The sequence below is a fragment of the Bufo gargarizans genome, chromosome 1 (genome assembly GCF_014858855.1).
Source record: "Bufo gargarizans isolate SCDJY-AF-19 chromosome 1, ASM1485885v1, whole genome shotgun sequence".
In the NCBI taxonomy this organism is placed as follows: domain Eukaryota; kingdom Metazoa; phylum Chordata; class Amphibia; order Anura; family Bufonidae; genus Bufo; species Bufo gargarizans.
In genome coordinates this window covers 441837348-441855365 of record NC_058080.1, presented here as the reverse complement: position 1 = coordinate 441855365, position 18018 = coordinate 441837348, and the positions used below count along the sequence as shown (strand labels likewise).

Below are 18018 nucleotides of genomic sequence, written 5' to 3'. Positions count from 1 at the left end.
GGCAATTACAGCCTGACCATGCCATGTGGTCGTAGCCTTATCCTGGCTGTGAGAGCAGGGTGACAGCTGTATAATACAGTTCCTTAGGCCTCATTTTTTCGGACGGTACAAGTACCCCATGATTTTTTTGTGTTTACACATCAGTATTGGTTTTACTGACCTTGGGTCAGTGAAAAAATCTTGGAGACATGCGTGCTGCATGTCCATGATGCAGCCCAAACACACCCATTAAAGTCTATAGGTCAGTGAAAAATTAGTGACACATCCGTGTTTGGTTTGTTTTTCAACTGACCACTAATCCAAAGATGCTCTGGAGATTAATTTTGAGCTGAACAGACTGATTTTTTCATGGACATCAAACGGACACGGAAATGTAAACGATGCCTTAGGGTGCTGCGACACATGCAGGCTTTTTGCTGAAGTTTTTTAAGTTAAAATCAGGTGTGGATCATAACAGGAGAGAAAGTATGAAGGGCAGAAACAGCTTCTATTTTTTCAACCCACTCCTGGTTTTGGCTTTAATAATTGCATAAAATAAAATGCATGGCATGGCATTCCCTAAGCCTGCACCATCAGGCTTGCAAGTACTACCTATTATAGCACAGGGAGGGAAGGGGTTAACCTTGCATCAAGTTGTCTATAAGACATGCAAGAAGTCATGATGAGCATAGGCAGGTGGAAGATTATAGTAGCTCAAGCTACAGTTAAGCTAGTCTGAATTACTATATATGTCAAAAAACAGCTGTGCAGAGCAAAATGTACGTTTCCAGTCATTTGGCCTTTATATGGAAGCATGAGCACAGACAATTCTCACCTGTACAGCGGCCATCATAAATAATGTACCCATCCTCATCATTGTCACAATATATCATCTAAGGGTTAGGCCTCTTTCACACTACTACTTTTTTTTCCATTTTGCGGGCCGTTTTTTTTGCGTTCCGTATACGGTCCATATACGGTCCGTATACGGAACCATTTATTTCAATGGTTCCGCAAAAATAACGGAATGTACTTCATATGCATTCCCTTTCCGTATTTCCGTTTTTCCGTTCCTTTGAAAGATTGAACAAGTCCTATTATTGCCCGCAAATCACGTTCTGTGGCTCCATTCAAGTCAACGGGTCTGCAAAAAAAAGGAACACATACGGAAATACATCCGTATGTCTTCCATATCTGTTCAGTTTTTGCAGAACCATCTATTGAAAATGTTATGCCCAGCCCAATTTTTTCTATGTAATTACTGTATACTGTATATGCCATACAGAAAAAAGGAACGGAAACACAACGGAAACCAAAAAACTGAACAACGGATCCGTGAAAAACGGACCGCAAAACACTGAAATAGCCATACGGTAGTGTGTAAGAGGCCTTAAGAAGATCCTGTCCATGGTGCTCTAGGAAATAATTAGTGTTTGGTGAAATTTGCGTCATTTCAATTCTTGATAAACTGTAACGTAATAAACACTCCATAACAATGCAGTCTATAACTGTATATGGAAGGTTTATTTATGGTTGGTACATCGTATATGGTAGCCATTTCTGTATTGTTTATTCTTAAGCAAAATGTAACACTTCCTTTCCTGTGCTATGTATGGTAAATGTACAGATACTCCACAAGGTGGTGCACTAGTCCTACTCTGTCCTGTGACGTCTGGTCTATCAGCTTTTTCTGCCGACACATTGGCAGAGTTCCCTGGTGGCTTGCCGTGATCGTATAGTGGTTAGTACTCTGCGTTGTGGCCGCAGCAACCTCGGTTCGAATCCGAGTCACGGCAGGAGTTAATTCTCCTGACACGGCAAAAGGGACATGTTTTTATTCACAGATTTTCTGCTACACATCTTAAATAAGCAGGCTGGTGCATTAAAGCATTTACTTGAATGTAAACTGTATTCCTCTGCTCTATTATTGTATATTAAAGCTTTACTAACACAAATTACAGCCTTTTCTTACAAGCGACAAAAAAAAGTTATATTTTTTACTTAACTGATTGCATTACATAGTTATTATTATTCTATAGCATGCTATACATTCGAATGGGATGTCAGAGACAAACTGGTTTAAAGGTAGAGCATGTAACCATATGTTCTACCTGTAGGGGTCAGTGTAAGGAAAAATAAACATTTTCCATTTTTCATCTGTATATTAAATCCACTATAATAAAATTGTGTGTATGTGGAATTTCTTAGTTCCTGAAAATGTAATAAAATTATAAAAAGCTAATTTCAGCAAAAGCTTCCCTTTTACTGTGTTAAACCTCATTCACACGTCCGTGTCCGTGCTCAAATCCGTGAGCAGGTGGTCATTGATTAATCCGTGAAGCTGTCCGGGAAGGATCCGTGTTGGGTCTGTGTGTCCGTTTTTTGCTGTCTGTGTTGCATCCGTGTTTTACTGACACTGTACAGCTAAAAAAAAATTTTTCCGAAGCATCTCTTCTTAATGATTAGTGAAACATGGATGTAACACGGATGGCATCCGTGTTGCATCGGTGGTTTTCACGGACCCATAGACTATAATGGACGTGATAGATCCATGAACACGGACAAAATAGAGCATGCATCAGTGCTAAAAACATGGGCCCACGGACAGTGCTAAAACACTGATGTGTGACTACACACATTGAAATGAATAGGGACGTGTGCTGTCCGTGGAGAACATGTACAGCACATGACTGTGAATGAGGCTTTAGGAGACATCACTCCTGCCATTTCTCAGATTCAAAACAGAGGTTAGAAAAGCAGGAACGAGTTCTTCCAAAAACAGCGCCACCCATGTCAGTGGGTTGTGTCTGGTATTGCATGTCGGCTGCATTACTGCATACAGTCTGTGGACAAGGGTAGGACTATTTTTGTTAGAAAACAGCCATGTCTTTTTTTTAATCCTGGACAACCCCTTTAATAGCAATAGATTAGTAAAAAGACACTATAAGGCCTCATGCACACGACAGTATTTTTTCACGGTCCGCAAAAACGGGGTCCGTAGGTCCGTGATCCGTGACCGTTTTTTCGTCCGTGGGTCTTCCTTGATTTTTGGAGTATCCACGGACATGAAAAAAAAGTCGTTTTGGTGTCCGCCTGGCCGTGCGGAGCCAAACGGATCCGTCCTGAATTACAATGCAAGTCAATGGGGACAGATCCGTTTGACGTTGACACAATATGGTGCCATTTCAAACGGATCCGTCCCCATTGACTTTCAATGTAAAGTCTGGAGTCCCTTTTATACCATCGGATCTGAGTTTTCTCCAATCCGATGGTATATTTTAACTTGAAGCGTCCCCATCACCATGGGAACGCCTCTATGTTAGAATATACTGTCGGATATGAGTTAGAGCGTGAAAACTCATTTCCGACAGTATATTCTAACACAGAGGCGTTCCCATGTTGATGGGGACGCTTCTAGTTAGAATATACTACAAACTGTGTACATGACTGCCCCCTGCTGCCTGGCAGCACCCGATCTCTTACAGGGGGCCGTGATCAGCACAATTAACTCCTCAGGTGCCGCACCTGAAGGGGTTAATTGTACTATCATATCCCCCTGTAAGAGATCAGGGCTGCCAGGCAGCAGGGGGCAGACCCCCCCTCCCCCAGTTTGAATATCATTGGTGGCCAGTGCGGCCCCCCCCTCCCTTCCTCTATTGTAATAATAGGTTGGTGGCCAGTGTGCGCCCCCATCGGCCCCCCCCTCCTCCCTCTATTGTAATAAATCGTTGGTGGCACAGTGTGCGCCCCCCATCGGCCCCCCCCTCCCTCTATAGCATTAACAACATTGGTGGCCAGTGTGCGGCCTCCCATCTCCCCCCCCCCCCCCGATCATTGGTGGCAGCGGAGTTCCGATCGGAGTCCCAGTTTAATCGCTGGGGCTCCGATCGGTAACCATGGCAACCAGGAAGCTACTGCAGCCCTGGTTGCCATGGTTACTTAGCAATAGTACAATAGTAGAAGATTCATACTTACCTGCTGGCTTCTGCGATGTCTGTGTCCGGCCGGGAGCTCCTCCTACTGGTAAGTGACAGTTCATTTAGCAATGCGCCGCACAGACCTGTCACTTACCAGTAGGTGGAGGATCACGGTCCTCTGCAAGAGATCGGGTGCTGCCAGGCAGCAGGGGGCAGTCTTGTACACAGTTTGTAGTGTATTCTAACTAGAAGTGTCCCATCACCATGAAAACTTAGATCTGAAAAAGCTTTTATGCAGACGGATCTTCGGATCCGTCTGTATGAAAGTAACCTACGGCCACGGATCACGGACACGGATGCCAATCTTGTGTGCATCCGTGTTCTTTCACGGACCCATTGACTTGAATGGGTCCGTGAACCGTTGTCCGTCCAAAAAATAGGACAGGTCATATTTTTTTGACGGACAGGATACACGGATCACGGCCTCGGCTGCAAAACGGTGCATTTTCCGATTTTTCCACGGACCCATTGAAAGTCAATGGGTCCGCGAAAAAAAACGGAAAACTGCACAACGGCCACGGATGCACACAACGGTCGTGTGCATGAGGCCTAAGGCCGAATGCAGACGGACGTTTTTCACGGCCGTGAGCGGTCCGTGGAACCGCGGCCTGGATTCCTGCTGAGAGCAGGAGTGCACGGCGTCATTGGTTGCTATGACGCCGTGCGCTCCCTGCTGCCGCCACAGTACAGTAATACACTGGTATAGATCATTCGGCCTTATTGTGTACTACACCTCACAGATGTTAGTGACAGTAAGGCCTCATGCACACGGCCGTTGTTTTGGTCTGCATCCGAGCCGCAGTTTTTGTGGCTTGGATGCGGACCCATTCACTTCAATGGGTCAGCAAAAAATGCGGACAGCACACCGTGTGCTGTCCACATCAGTATGTCCGTTCCATAGCCCCGCAATCTGTCTGTTTGTCTGTTTTAGGCATTGTTACAATGGATCCGCAATAAGAAACGATGGCATACGGATGTCATCCGTTTTTTTGCGGATCTGCAATTTGCAGACCGCAAAAAAACATTTCTACTAGACAGGGAAAACAATGTTGCTAACATGGCTGCATTACTAAATCTAATAAGAACTATGTGTGATATACTGTATTTTGTATTATTGCTACTAGTGTATTTAATCTAATGTAATTTAAACTTTATTGAAGTTTGGTGAAAATGTCACAGAAGGGACACAAAGATAAATTGTATCAAACCATTAAATAAAGCACAAATTGAGGTCTAAATGACAGTATAATCAAGAATATTAGTAAATCAAAATAGTAAATATATGAATGCTGTTCAAGAAAATGACATTTCAGGAATAAAAAGGAATGTGGGTCAAAAAATATATTTCTATGTTTCTATTTCTTTGTAAGTAGTCGGTGCAATGACAGGGAGTGGCGATTGCGGCGCTTCCCGTCATTGTACACCTCAGATGCTGTGTTCATAGCTGATCGTGGCATCTGAAAGTAATAATACAGTGTAAAATAAAAAAATAAAAAAAATGTATTCATACGTCGGCCACTGTCCATTCAGAAATTCGATTCCTGGACTTTGAGTCACTCAACACTACTAGTAACAAGTGCTCATTTAGTGCAGAATTAAAGGGGTTCTGCAGTTTCTTTTAACTGATGATCTATCCTCTGGATAGATCATCAGCATCTGACCATAGGGGGTAGATCATCAGTTAAAACAAACTGTAGAACCCCTTTAAGTTGCTTTCACAGTCCGTGTTTGGTCAGTGTTTGATCAGTGATTTTCATCAGTGATTGTGAGCCAAAACCAGATACGGGTCAAAAACACAGAAAAAGTAAAAAAAAATTCATTACTGTATACCCTATGTCTGTGAAGGCTCACAGTCACTGATGGAAATCACTGATCAAACAGTGACTGGTTACACAGCTACATGTCTGCCATGAGCAAATCTAACTCTCAAGACCAAAAACATTTGTGAGAGTTGTCTGCAATGTGCTCTCGGGCAACTGTTTTTGAGCTGTGATTTGGCTATAAACACACAGCAACCTGGAAGAAAAGTTGCATGCAACTTGCATTGTGGTCTATGTTGACAGAGTTGCACATGACTTGCAAAAATAACTTTTGCAGCAGTCGCAGTTGCGATATGTTGCGTGTCATGTTGTGACCTCATTGAGAATCATTAGATGTAACAGTGCAGTGTGACATTGTATTCTTCATGCCCTGTAGCCCCAGCCTAATGCTAAATAAATACATGTTGCATACAATGCCTTAGAATGCCAACATGTCATTTCCTAATTTCGAAACATTCTCCCACATTGTATATAACCTAAGGCCTCATGCACACAGCTGTTGCCTGGCCGTGGCCGTATTATGGCCTGCAAACAGCGGGTCCGCAATATGCAGGCACCAGCTGTGTGCTCCCCACATCACAGATGCGGACCCATTCAGCTGCGGTGCGGAACGAAGGCACGGAACCCCATGGAAGCACTACGGAGTGCTTCCATGGTGTTTCTGTCCGTGCCTCCTGCCATTTCTGAATGGGTGTCGATCCGTCCCAGCCGCCGCACGGTCCCCAATGCACGGAACGGCCTCACAATGGCCGTGTGCATGAGGCCTTAGAGGGAAGCTTTTTAGTACCTAGAACAACCTCCTTTCCTTTAAGCTGGTTAGGTAAAAGCACTGAGATAAATGCCCACTATGGGTTCAATGGGAACTTCATAAATCTCATCCATTGAGTTGAATGAGAAATGTATAAATCCTTATTAGGTCCCTGTGGTGGTAGCTGCAGTCAGACAACATTTCATCATTGATCAGGATAAAAATATTCCCATTAGGGACCCCAGAGATGACAATCCACTTACAGTAGACAAATGATTGATATATATTGCTTCCTTTATTAGTATGTGACTCTAATCCCTTGTCCGATTATAGGTCAAAAGTAAAATAACACTGCTGAAGTACTTCCCTCCATCTTGTGATGGTTCACCATTAGCTTCACAAAATAGCTCAGCTGGACTAAGATATCATAGCAAAGATGTTTACGGGTACGGAGACAGAGTCAAAACCAGAGAAGTTGTATGATTTCGGCCTCTAAAATTGCATCAGGAAACACGATCGTATGGCTGTTACCGTAGGTTATGGCCACACAGTCTGCTTTCGTGGTGCGGTTTTAGAATCCAAAAACAGGAAAGAATTTAAAAAAAGGGCAGAAATCATATTTGTCTTTTATACTTTCTCTCCTTTTATGATCCACACCAGATTTTGACTTCCAAAACTGCATCAGGCGACCTGTGTGGCCATACCCTTAGGCTAAAAACATAACAATTAACAATCAGGCTACTAACAATAATCAATGTATCTATGGCACTAAAGGGGCCTTTACATTGCCCGATATTCGGGCAGATTATTGCTAACAAGTGTTCATATGAATGCTCGTTACAGATAATGTCTGGTTTAAAAGTGCCACCGATTACCTGATGAATGAGCGAAACGCTCATTCATTGGGTAATAGATTGTTGGTGCAGTGACCTAAATTATTGTTTGTGGGCAACAGATCATGCTACCTAACCAGCACTCTAATGTCCACAAACAGTGATTCTGATTCGGGACGACCAATGACATTAGCAATCGCTTCTCCCTATTCTGTGGAGGAGATAGCTGCATCTATATGCAGTGGTCACCTCCATTGACGAACAGGCGATTGGAATGCTTCTTTCCCGACATTCGTCAGTGTAACGAATCAACTGGCACCCCGATTGAGTACCTCCGTTGCTGGATGCTCCTAGCGTTTCCTGAGGTCTTCAAGCACTCCGGCAGACACCACCATCACCGAACCGAAGAAGCAGATAAATCCTCTTCAAGCATATGAATGCTGTAGACAGTAGAATAGGAAACCATGTGAATAGGTTTACGCTCCTAGCAGTCAAACTGGAACAGCATACCATAAATCCTCCCCCAATGATGAGACGACACTTTACTTTGAGGGTTAAAACAGGAACTGACTGTACTTCAAGTACAGCCTCTTTTATTCACAAAAAACAAACATAGTACTGCCCACAGGGTTTTGAAATACAACCAATCAACACATACAATGTAAGTACAGCAACCAATCGTTCACGCCCCGAGGGGACCAGAAGGGAGACTGCGACACAGAACAGATACAACACATCCCCACAATCCATCATGGTTTCCTCCTCTCTGCCCCAGAGACAACCAAGGAGTAATCCAATTATCTCTCAAGACAAAGGGAAATCGCCAATACACATGTGGAGACAACAGGACAGAAATCACCATTTAAACACACAATGGGACAATAGAACACACCCAGCATATTCCTCCCCTCTGTCAATCCACCCAACTATCTCCCAAGCTGACAAGTTACACAAACATATATACGCTTGGTTCTTTAAAGTGGTATACTCATATGCCCTAACATCATACATACAGGAATTACAGTATACAGTGGCTGGGTTTGCCACAATGCTCCCCCAGAACCAAGCCGGCATACACAGTCTGATCCTAACAGATCGGCTTGGGGATGTCCGGAGGGGTACTCATGGATCACTTGTCAATGTCTGTTTGTCTGGATAACCCGTCGGCGTTGCCGTTTTGCTTCCCAGGGCGGTAGTGGATCGTAAAGTCAAAAGGCTGCAACGCCAAACTCCAGTGCAGCAGCCGGGCATTGCCGCCTGACACCCTGTTTAGCCACACCAACAGGTTGTGATCCGTGAGTAAAGAAAATGGTTGTCCGTACATATAGGGTTGCAACTTTTTGAGGGCCCACACCACAGCCAGGCACTCCTTTTCAATGGCGGCGTAGCTCACTTCCTGGGGTAAAAGTTTCCTGCTTAAATAAGCCACTGGGTGCTCGCCGCCATCCGCACCGACTTGGCTCAGTACTGCTCCCAATCCAAACATAGAAGCATCTGTATGAACGAGAAATCGTTTAGTTGGATCGGGAGCAGAAAGTACAGGAGAGTTAACAAGTGCCGTTTTGAGCTGTTGGAATGCCTGTTCACACTCTGGGGCCCAGGCTACCATTTTGGGAAGGTTCTTGCAGGTTAAATCAGTGAGGGGTTTGGCCAGGGCGCTATAGTTGGATACGAATTTGCGATAATACCCTGCGGTACCCAGGAAGGCTAAAACCTGTGTCTTGGTGCGAGGGGTGGGCCACTTGGCGACAGCCTCTATTTTGGCCGGCTCGGGTTTCTGCTGACCGCTTCCTATCCGGTGTCCCAAGTACTGGACCTCGGCCATCCCTATGTGGCACTTGCTGGGTTTGAGGGTCAACCCTGCTTCCCTAATCCGTTCTAGTACGGCTCCTATGTGGCTCAGATGTTCAGGCCAGGAGTCGCTAAAAATTGCGATATCGTCTAAGTAGGCGCAAGCGTACTCCTGAAACCCATCCAGTTGCCTCTGGAAGGTAGCCGGGGCATTTTTCATCCCGAATGGCATGACTTTAAACTGGTACAGGCCAAACGGGGTGACAAATGCCGACTTAGGGATGGCGTCCTCAGCTAGTGGAATTTGCCAGTACCCTTTGCACAGATCTATTGTGGTGAGGTACTGGCCTCTGGCCATTTTATCCAGGAGCTCGTCTATCCTGGGCATCAGGTAAGCATCGGAGGTGGTTTTGTCATTGAGCCTCCGGTAGTCTACGCAGAAACGGGTCGTTCCGTCCCGTTTCGGCACTAAGACTACTGGGGAGGCCCAAGGGCTCTCAGAGTGCTCTATCACTCCTAGCTGTAGCATCTCCTCAAGCTCTTTATGCATGCTCCCTTTGACTGATTCGGGGAAACGGTAGGCCGCTTGGCGAAGGGGAGTCTGGTCTGGGGTTTCTACCTTATGGGTGGCCAATGGGGTGTACCCTGGTAGGTTAGAGAAGGTGGCCCCTTTTTCCCTAATTAGGTTTTGTACCTGGCCACGTTCTTGTGCGTTTAGCCGCTCTCCTAACTGTATCTCTCCCAAATCTCCGTTCCGGCCCTCCTGATCTAGGAGGCCTGGGAGGGGTAAATTATCAAAGTCTTTGGCTGCTGATGCGCAAATTGCGGTGACCTCTTCGGTCCGCTCCTGGTAAGGTTTGAGCATGTTTACGTGGAGCATGCGTGTGGGCCGATCACTGGGCCGATCACATAGTTGGTATCACATATTTGTTCTACTACCTTGTATGGGCCCTGCCAGGAAGCCTGCAGCTTGTCTTTGGGGACTGGTAGTAAGATTAATACCTTTTGTCCGACTTGAAAGCTGCGGTCCCTGGCTCCCCTATCGTACCAGCGGCTCTGTCGTTGTTGGGCCGCCTGGAGGTTGTTGCGTACAGTCTGAGTTAGAGCCTCCAAGCGTTCCCTAAACTCCAGTACATATGGTACGATAGGTGTACCATTACTGGTCCTCTACCCTTCCCAATGTTTTCGGATTAAATCGAGGGGGCCCCTCACTCTCCTTCCGAACAGAAGTTCGAAAGGGGAGAATCCGGTGGACTCGTGGGGCAGGAACCTTTCCCAGTCTTTCTGGGTATCCATGAACGTACGGATCATCTGTTTGAGGGTGCCGTTAAAACGTTCACAGAGCCCGTTGGACTGGGGGTGATATGAGGAGTTCAAAATCTGTTGTACCCCACATATCTTCCAGAGCTGGTGCATTACTTCAGCGGTGAACTGAGTGCCCCTATCGGAAATAACCTCCCAGGGAAATCCCACGCGGGAGAATATTCGCATCAGGGCATCGGCCACCGTTTCAGCATGCACATTGGTCAAGGCCACTGCCTCAGGGTATCTGGTGGCGTAGTCTACCACCGTTAGAACGTATTTCTTGCCGGAAGGGCTGGGTTTAGCTAAGGGTCCTATTATATCTACTGCGACCCGGCTAAAGGGTTCCTCAATTATGGGGAGGAATCGTAGCCGGGCCTTGTATCGGTCACCCCTCTTCCCTACCCTTTGGCAGGTATCACAAGTCTGGCAATATCGCCGTACATCCTGGGAGATCCCAGGCCAAAAGAAACTCTGGGTCAGCCGGTGTTTAGTACGACTGATCCCTAGGTGTCCGGACAGGGGTATGTCGTGCGCTATGCGCAGCAGTTCCAATCTATATTTCCGGGGAACAATTAATTGCTTAATGGGTGTAGGGATCGCTCCGGCTATTACCTTTTCGGCTTGGCGGTATAGGAGTCCCTTTTCCCAAGTGTACCTTTCCCCTTCTAACCCTGCCTGATTCTTATAAACCCGGTCTTTGTATAGCTGTAAGGAAGGGTCTAGGGCCACTTCGGACCCAAATTCTAGGGGGGACGCCCAGGGGGTGACATTAGGCATGGGGGGTACATTGCTTACCTGAGCCTCGGAGTGGTTAGGTGGTGCTGTGGTGCGAGCCTGTTGCCGGGTCACAACCGGATAAGCTTCATGGCTGGTGGACTGGGGGACAAAAGCTGAAGTCAGCTCCCCCAGGTCGTTGCCCAAAATAACGTCTGCAGGTAAGTCCTGCATCAGGCCCACCTCCACATTCCCATTCCCCGCTCCCCAATTCAAGTGGACTTTGGCCGTGGGGATCTTGTAGATCGCGCCCCCTGCTACACGCACTGCTACACACTCCCCCGTGAGGTTGCCTTTGGGTACTAGGTGGTTGCGGACCAGCGTTATAGTGGCCCCAGAGTCTCGTAACCCCTGTACCTTTCTCCCTTCCATCTGTACCTCTTGTCGTGCCCTTGGCGGTTGTCAGAGGCGGCTTGGATAGGGTTCACCTCGTGGAGGGTGCCCAGGGGTTCCTCGGTGGAAGCTAGGGCCTCGGGTACTCTGTAGGGTTCCGCTTGGGCACAATGAACTGCTGCCCGGTTGTTGGGTGCCGGGGGGTTCCAGCTGGGCCGTTGGTTGCGGGGACAGTCCCGCTGCATATGTCCCTGTTGGTTGCAGGTGCGGCATCGTATCGGGGGGCGAGCTTGATACCTGGGGGTGTAGGTGTTATGGCTTACCCCCGGGCGTCCTGGAACGGCTGTGTTTACGGCTGGTACTGGTGTCGTAGATCCATAGGTTGGTTTCGAGTGAGTGCGCTGTTCCCTCCTGGTATCTTGAAACTCATCTGCTAGCTTGGCTGCGTCTTGTAGAGTGCGTGGCTTCCGATCCCGCACCCAATTCTGCAGGTGAGCGGGTATCCCGTCAAAGAACTGTTCCATTACCATGAGTTGGAACAGGTCTTCCAGGGTGTTAACTTGGGTGGCCTCCAACTACCCCTTTGCCGCTCGTTGTAGGCGGTGTGCCCATTCTGTGTGAGTGTCTCTGGTGAGCTTTTTAATGTCTCTGAACTTTAGTCGGTAGGCCTCGGAGGTAATCGCATACCTAGCTAAAATGGCCTGTTTTACCTTGGCATAGTTTGTACTGTCCTCGTCAGGTACGGCACGATATGCCTCTGCGGCGCGACCGGATAGTCTCCCTGCCAGCAGAGGTACCAGATCCTCCGCACTGATATTGTGCAACTGGCATAACCGTTCAAAATCCTGCAGGTAGTCATCTACTTCACCCTCCGCTTCCGAATAGCTCTTGAAAGCTGGGTAAGGGATTTTAGCTTTCCCTGGCAGGATGTTAACAGGCGTCGTGGCTCTTTCTCCCGTCTGCTGGTTCATCTGCGACCTCCGAAGCATGATGTATTCCTGCACATCTCCGAAAACTCTGTCAGCCATCCGGTCACATAGCTCTGGTGGAAGTAGGGCCATCCTGCTCCTGTATTCTTTCTCAAATTCTGTTGGCTCCTCCCCCTGTTGGCTCCTCCCCCCTTCCATTAGCTCTGCGATTAATATAGCCTTTGTCTTGTTGCTGGCTACTGTTCCCCTTGCCTCCAGTAACTCTTTCAAAGTACTTTGTTACAAAAGTACATAGTTCGTGCCCATTCACCGGCCGCTCGTGAGTTTCCACGTGTTCCCGGTTGTGTTTTCAACCGAATGAGTAAACTCACGAATTGCGGCTTCCTTTCTTCTATTCGCTAGAATTCTGATGAAAGTTGCTTTGCTGGGTAGTTGAAATCCCACTGCTTGCCACCAAATGTAACGGATCAACTGGCACCCCGACTGAGTACCTCCGTTGCTGGATGCTCCTAGCGTTTCCTGTGGTCTTCATGCACTCCGGCAGACACCACCATCACCAAACCGAAGAAGCAGATAAATCCTCTTCAAGCATATGAATGCTGTAGACAGTGGAATAGAAAACCATACGAATAGGTTTACGCTCCTAGCAGTCAAACTGGAACAGCATACCATAAATCCTAACCCAATGATGAGACGACACTTCACTTTGAGGGTTAAAACAGGAACTGACTGTACTTCAAGTACAGCCTCTTTACATACACATGTGGAGACAACAGGACAGAAATCACCATTTAAACACACAATGGGACAATAGAACACACCCAGCATATTCCTCCCCTCTGTCTATCCACCCAACTATCTCCCAAGCTGACAAGTTACACAAACATATATACGCTTGGTTCTTTAAAGTGGTATGCCCATATGCCCTAACATCATACATACAGGAATTACAGTATACAGTGGCTGGGTTTGCCACAGTCAGCTTCATCTGACAGTGTAAAGGAGCCTTAAGACAATTGAACTCTGAATGATGAATCTCTGGCCTATCAATTAATTAGACCTTATTCTTGGTGACTCTTAAGGTACTGTTTGATGGTACGGACAGCCACACGCTGCCAAACCACATCCATCCATGGCAGCCAATGGCTGCACAATTTTGCTATAAAATAGTGTCGCCATTGGCTATCATGGTTGGGCATGACTCTGCCACATGCATCCAGCAGCACCGTCGGCACGTACACGTACAGTGGTTAAATCGGATTGGAATGATCAGTGCTGTGAGGAGGATGGGAGTGGTAGTGGCACAGGTAGGAGTTGTAGTGGTTCACAGAGGCTGTCCTCACTCTAATGCTCATTGGGGCATACACTGAATGGAGGATGCACCCTTTCTTCCCTCAGGGCACACCCTTGTCCAATTGGGGACTACTGCCTTGTGATTGTTGGGGTGCCCTTGATAGTTTATGGAGGCATGGAGTAAAGCAGGGGGGTAGGCGCAAAGTCGGTGAAAGCATGGACGCAAAGACCAGGCCCAGTTTAATGATAACGTAGAACAGCCTCTATACTGAGGATGATGAGAGTTGCAGTGCAGATTGCAAAAATAAGCACAGTTCTCAGGTATAACAGAGCTTACTTTTCCCAATGGCTATGTATAGGCAGCAGCAATTATGGTAATATTAGTCCCTGAGTCTTTTTCTATAGGTGCTAATTCTAACAATTTTCCCTATTGACCGAAGGTGTGCAAAACTGTCACCATCAATACTGCAGTTCCCACAGTGGGGTGCAAATCTTCAAACAAATGGCCAATCTGTTATAGAAGTGTGGTGGGCGCTGGAGGCAATATACCCTCTTCACAAGCAGCAAAGTCCATAGCCATAAATGAGCATTACGTTTGCTATCACGTACAGACCCTTGTGGGCCAAAAAAGTCTTTCCCTCAGGGGTTTACAATTGCTTTTGCTTTGGCAGCTTCTCAATCCACAGGATTGGTGTTTTCCCTTCTGCCAGGCTCACAAGCATTAGCTTCAGACTTAGCCCGAGCCAGACTGATCTGTCAGCAGATTTGTACCCATGAAACTGGTTGACCTGTTTCATGTGCTCTTGTGCAGCTGAAGACATCTGTGTTGTTCCCATGTTCATATGTGCCCTCACTACTTAGAAAAGAGAGAGCAGAGTTTGTAGGTGTAACGGCAACACCCCCATTGCTCCTAGAGGCTCATTTGCATATATTAAAACATAATTTTTCTCAGCAATGTAGGAGCATATGAATATGAGACCAACACAGATGTCTTCAGCTGCCAAGCGCACATGAACCAGATAAGCTGGTTTAATAGGTACAAATCTGATGACAGATGCCATATACGTAAAACAAATGGCAAACATTTGCAGTCTTCTTCTGGGGCACTGCAGGATTAGAAAAGCATAGCTGCTTTCATTCTTAAATAGTGCCACATCTGTCCACAGGTGGTGTGTGGTATTGCAGCTTAAACACATTCAATTCAGTGCAATTGGACTGCAATATCAAGCACAACCAATTGACAGGAGAGTCAATGTTTTTAAAGAAAGCAGTAATTTTTTAACCTTGTAATGATAGTAAGGATGTTTCCATGAAAACTAATTGCCAAAATTGTAAATATCTGGGGTGAAGTAGCTCTTTACATGTATGGATCGCTGGCTTAGTCAAATTTGTTAACATCTCTAATAGGAAGATAGTATACAGAAACAAAAAAAAGACAAAAAACAGCGCCTCATGTGCAGTACGTCTGGACTAAAAATAATAGGAAATGGTGCGTATTGCGCTAACCGGATCCTGTTGTGAGGACTCACAACAGCTATAGAAGACTTGCTGGTGTTTGCTCTCACTGGCTTAAGGGGATGCCTTGCTGCTGCCTGGTCCCGTCCTGTCTCGTCGCCACGAGCTTCAGGGGTAGTCGATTTGAAGGTTGAAGAAAAATAGGACCACTTTCCTGCGCTGTAGGCATATAAATCGATCCGCACGATGGCTTGGATGTTTTTTCTTTTTCTTTACAGCTGTAAAGCATACTGTCCTGAGGAAGAGGGCTGTACGCCCTTGAAACGCATAGACAGCTTTATTATCATTAAATAAAAAGAAAAAACACCCAAGCCATCGTGCGGATTGATTTATATGCCTACAGCGCCGGAAAGTGGTCCTATTTTTCTTCAACCTTCAAATCTAATAGGAAGATAGTGGCCAACTCGCCAATAGAAAGTTGCTTATTATCTTTAACGACACACTACTTAGGCCTCATGCACACAAACGTATTTTCCTTTCGTGTTTGTTCAGTTTTTTTTGTGGACCATATATGGAACCATTCATTTCAATGGGTACGCAAAAAAACGGAAATTACTCTGTGTGCATTCCGTTTCTGTATGTCCGTATTTCCGTTCCGCCAAAAAATAGAACATGTCCTATTATTGTCCGCATTATGGACAAGGATAGGACTATTCTATTAGAGGCCAGCTGTTCCGTTCCACAAAATACGGAATGCACACGGACGTCATCCGTATTTTTTGCGTTCAGTCTTTTGCGGACCGCAAAATACATACGGCCGTGTGCATGAGGCGTTAGCATGAGATGAAGTTACACCCACTTTAATCTGTTGCAGAGACAGTTTAAAAAGCGCTGATGATGCTGACCAGTTTATTGCAAAGGCTTTTAACTAACCCTGGTCAAAAGGCTGCATTACCATCAGAAAAAGTACATGAAGTTCTAAAGGCATGCTGAAGCTAAAGAATGTTTTTAAATGTGCAGTGTTATAATAAGGTGCAGCTACACACAAATTTTTTTATAAATGTTCTGCTGGATCTCAGAATTTCATACAAAGTAGCGCTCAGGGGCGTTGCTAGAGTCAAAAGATAAGTACCAAATTCTCAAACCTAGTATTCCCCGCCACGTGCTAGCACTAGTGTTGATCGAGCATGCTCGGCCGAACACCAGTTCGGCTCGAGCATTGCGATGCTCGGCACATTGATGTGTTCGGCCCAATACCGCGTGTGCTCGAGCGCGATGCACGTTTTTTGGCTGCTACACAGCCAATAAACGTGCAGGTACATAAGTACTGCCACTCACTGTAATGCCATAGCCATGTTGGTTACTGGCATTACAGTGATTGGCTGGCCGTATCTGGCAGCAATATATATTTTCAGCGCAACCTGTGCTAAATAGCTTGCAATTGTTTGGCCTCTGCAGACAGTGACATTATCTGTGCTACATCTCCTGTATAAAGTTTGCGCATCCTAAAAATATCTGTGACATCCAGTGTACTCTTTCCGTAGACGCTGCAGACAGTGACATTACCTGAGCTACATCTCCTGTATAACGTTTGCGCATCCTAAAAATATCTGTGACATCCAGTGTACTTTTTCCGTAGACGCTGCGGACAGCGACATTATCTGCGCTACATCTCCTGTTTAACAAGTGCGCATACAAAAAATATCTGTGACATCCAGTGTACTTTTTCCGTAGACGATGCGGACAGCAACATTATCTGAGCTACATCTCCTGTTTAACGCGTGCGCATACAAAAAATATCTGTGACATCCAGTTTACTTTGTCCGTAGACGGTGTCCGCTGCGGACAGCTACATTACATTACCTGTATAACGTTTGCGCATCCCAAATAGCTGTGACATTCCCTGTAATTTTTTATTAGCCGCTGGTGACAGTAGTGACATTACCTGCGCTACATCTACTGTAGAACGTTTGCGCATCCTAAATATCAGTGACATCCTGTTTCATTTTTTTGCTGCTGGTGACAGCGACATTACCTGTGCTACATCTCCTGTATAACGTTTGAGCATCCCAAATATCTGTGACATTCCCTGTAATTTTTGATTAGCCGCTGGTGACAGTAGCAACATTACCTGCGCTATATCTCCTGTATAACATTTGCGCATCATAAATATCAATGATATTCACTGTAATTTTTAATTAGCTGTTGGTGACAGCAGCGACATTACCTGCGCTACATCTACTGTATAACGTATAACTGTATAACGTTTGAGCATCCAAAATATTTGTGACATTCAGTTTAATTTATTTGCGCATACACTTACAAAACCTGCCCCTGTCACCATGTGAACGCCTAGGGGTTAGAATATACCAACGGATCTGAGTTTTCACCGACTGTTGTGCGGTATGAGCATGCTCTGGAACTCCACATTCCACATGTTGGCCAGGCTTTGTGAGCGGCAGAGGGCAGTAGTGGAATACCAGCTGCAACATGGTCGTCGCCTTTCTAGTCAGCTTTCTCTTTTCACAAGCAATAAGTGGGCATGGATGTCTGACCTCTGTGAGGTTTTACTCCACTTTGAGGAATCAATGCAGATGTTGAGCGACCATGCCGCTATTCTCAGCGTAACCATCCCACTTCCGTGTCTACTGAAATGCTCGCTGCTTACAATGAAGGAGGACCCTTTGCATGTGGAAGAGGTGGAAATGGGGGAAGACAGTACACAGGGTGATAGCCAGACCCCCCCTCAGTTCGTCTTCTCAGCGTGAATTAGTTAATGAT

General features: G+C 46.1%; 1 non-coding gene across 1 annotated transcript; it reads left to right on the top strand.

Annotated features, from left to right (window-relative positions):
• Positions 1 to 1703: 1703 nt before the first annotated feature.
• On the top strand, positions 1704 to 1775 carry TRNAH-GUG. Its single transcript has one exon. It is a non-coding gene; the product is annotated as a tRNA-His (tRNA).
• Positions 1776 to 18018: the final 16243 nt, after the last annotated feature.